The 3,402-nt window shown below is 45.1% G+C and overlaps 1 non-coding gene across 1 annotated transcript; it reads left to right on the forward strand.

Moving 5' to 3' along the window:
• The first annotated feature begins 1,193 nt into the window (after positions 1-1,193).
• trnad-guc (transfer RNA aspartic acid (anticodon GUC)) lies at positions 1,194-1,265 on the forward strand. The gene has a single exon. It is a non-coding gene; the product is annotated as a tRNA-Asp (tRNA).
• The last annotated feature ends 2,137 nt before the right edge of the window (positions 1,266-3,402 follow it).

Genomic DNA, 3,402 nt, shown 5'->3' on the forward strand with positions numbered 1-3,402 from the left:
GCGTTTCATTCCGGTTTGAGGTGCCTGTGTACAGTGTGCACTTTCTCACCGTGTCTGCGGGGCATTCCTCCCACAGTCCAAAGATGTGCAGGTCCGGGGAGGTTGCGTGGAGTGAGCCCAGGTAGCATGTTCTTTCAGAGGGTGGGTGCAGACTCAGTGGGCCGAATGGCCTACTTCTGCGCTTTATGATAATGTTCTTGTAAAATACCTTATGTCTTGTTGCTCCTTTGTCAAAAGCTTGAGACATATGCCTAACTTCACCCTAGCTTTTGTCAGTGATGTGGTATAATGGTGAGCAGAGCTGCCTTCCAGGCAGTTGACGTGTATTTGATTGAATGTTTATTTTGGTAATGCAGGTGATTCCGCGTTTCATCGTCACCCTGGCTCTGACCTGAGGACAAGAAGTTAGGTGTTTCCATTTTGTTCAACTTAGTAGTTTCGCCTGAGACACTGACGGTGACCTGTCGCTTGACACATTTGCTTTCGTAGGTGCAGGGCCCATACACAGCGTGAACAGAATTCTCCTTCCATGACAGATAGCATCCAACTGGTTAGCTGTTTAATAAAATGTCTTGACCGAAATTGAACCCAGGCCGCAGCGGGAAAGCACCGAATCCTCACCAATAGACCAGCAGGGAGTGGTTTCGAATACTCATTGAAATTTGGATATTCAGTTGAACTGAGAGATGTCAACTGAACAAAACTTGGATTTTGTCTGATAGATTCAAATTCAATTCCTGTTAACAGGTCCACTTCACACACGTGCAGCTGGTGTCCACATAGAAAACTGACTCAATACTGGGAAACATGTACGAAAAATAAATTAAAAAGTCCAGCACTGAGGTGGTCAAACACGAGGTATTAAACATTGCTGCGGGTTAAGGACTCAAACAATTCTCTCGAATGTTGAAAAATCGTTGTTTACTTCAGATCTAAACATAATCATCTGAAAATGAAGGAGTGGTCCACTCCATTCAGGAATTAACCACAAACGGAGATTGGAGGGGCTGCGGGTTTCCTTCAGATATCTCGGAGTGAGACTGGGCGGATTACAGGAAACCTCCTCTCAGTGAACTGACTGTGTTCCAATTCTCATCTGGGATGTAGGACGGTCATTAACATAATTCAACAGATTGTGTTGAGTGGCGGAAATTGGATTGTTGTATGATCAGTATTGGCAGTTGACCAGCTGTTCCTCGTTAGTATAGTGGTTAGTATCCCCGCCTGTCACGCGGGAGACCGGGGTTCAATTCCCCGACGGGGCGAAGTTCCCTTTTATTAACAGGCTTTCCAATTTGAACTCGGTTTTTCAGGATTGAGTGCTGAGGGATCGCAAAAGCAAGACTGTGCAGCATGATTATATTCATGGAGTTATTGAAACATTATGTACCGCTTCTGATCACAATGAATTGTGGAATGTTCCGCATTGATATAATATTCCAGAGTTACAGATACAGGAATAATCCTAATATTCAGCAATGACTGACACTGTATCCATTACGCCCCAATATCCCTGACTAAACTGTATGATATTAGACATGATGTGGAGGTTCCGGCGTTGGACTGGGGTGAGCACAGTAAGAAGTCTTACAACTTCTTAACACCAGACTTAATTACCTGCAAATGCTCGCATTCAAAGTATCGTCTTGCATCTTTGACTTTGTCTATATATGTGTTTCTGGAACACACCTCTTCATTCACCTGAGGAAGGAGCAGCGCTCCGAAAGCGAGTGTTTGAAACAAACCTGTTGGACTTTAACCTGGTGTTGTGAGACTTCTTACTGTGATATTAGACGGACTGACAGAATGTTATCAGTTGAATACATTGTATTTCCACATTCTAAACATTGTCCAACTCCGGCCATGCCTCAGCTCACCTGCAGTTGAAAGACTCATCCATGCCTTTGTTCATTCTGGACTTGACCATTCCAGTATTCCTCTGGCCGGCCTCCCATCTTCCACCCTAAATATAGCTGTGCTCATCCAGACTCCTGCGGCCTGAAACTTCACCTGAACCAAGTCCAGTTCACCAATCAGCCCCGTGTTTGCTGATCGACACTGGCTCCTGTCCCGAAAATGCATGTTTTAAAATCCCCAACCTTACGTCCAAATCCTTCCATGACATCGTCCTTCCCTTTCTCTGAAACCCTCTCCAGCCCAACAAATCTTCCAGATTTCTGCTCTTTTGTACATTCCCGATTTTAATCTATGGTCCAACGTTCTGGACTCCTTTCCTAAACCTCTCCACTTATCTCGCTCGCTGTCCTCTTTAAGATGATCCTTAAAATCTACCTCTTTGACCAAGCTTTCGTCTGCTGACCTAATAGCTCCTTCTGTGGCTCAGCGTCAACTTTATTTCATTGCCCACAATAGAAGCGTCACGGTGGCGCAGTGGTTAGCACCACTGCCTCACAGCACGAGGGGCCGCGTTTCATTCCGGCTTGAGGTGCCTGTGTACAGTGTGCACTTTCTCACCGTGTCTGCGGGGCATTCCTCCCACAGTCCAAAGATGTGCAGGTCCGGGGTGGTTGCGTGGAGTGAGCCCAGGTAGCATGTTCTTTCAGAGGGTGGGTGCAGACTCAGTGGGCCGAATGGCCTACTTCTGCGCTTTTTGATAATGTTCTTGTAAAATACCTTATGTCTTGTTGCTCCTTTGTCAAAAGCTTGAGACATATGCCTAACTTCACCCTAGCTTTTGTCAGTGATGTGATATAATGGTGAGCAGAGCTGCCTTCCAGGCAGTTGACGTGTATTTGATTGAATGTTTCTTTTGGTAATGCAGGTGATTCCGCGTTTCATCGTCACCCTGGCTCTGACCTGAGGACAAGAAGTTAGGTGTTTCCATTTTGTTCAACTTAGTAGTTTCGCCTGAGACACTGACGGTGACCTGTCGCTTGACACATTTGCATTTAGGTGCAGGGCCCATACACAGCGTGAACAGAATTCTCCTTCCCCGACAGATAGCATCGAACTGGTTAGCTGTTTAATAAAATGTCTTGACCGAAATTGAACCCAGGCCGCAGCGGGAAAGCACCGAATCCTCACCAATAGACTAGCAGGGAGTGGTTTCGAATACTCATTGAAATTTGGATATTCAGTTGAACTGAGAGATGTCAACTGAACAAAACTTGGATTTTGTCTGATAGATTCAAATTCAATTCATGTTAACGGGTCCACTTCACACACGTTCAGCTGGTGTCCACATAGAAAACTGACTCAATACTGGGAAACATGTACGAAAAATAAATTAAAAAGTCCAGCATTGAGGTGGTCAAACACGAGGTATTAAACATTGCTGCGGGTTAAGGACTCAAACAATTCTCTCGAATGTTGAAAAATCGTTGTTTCCTTCAGATCTAAACATAATCATCTGAAAATGAAGGAATGGTCCACTCCATTCAG

This window comes from Scyliorhinus torazame, chromosome 4 (assembly GCF_047496885.1).
Source record: "Scyliorhinus torazame isolate Kashiwa2021f chromosome 4, sScyTor2.1, whole genome shotgun sequence".
Classification (NCBI taxonomy): domain Eukaryota; kingdom Metazoa; phylum Chordata; class Chondrichthyes; order Carcharhiniformes; family Scyliorhinidae; genus Scyliorhinus; species Scyliorhinus torazame.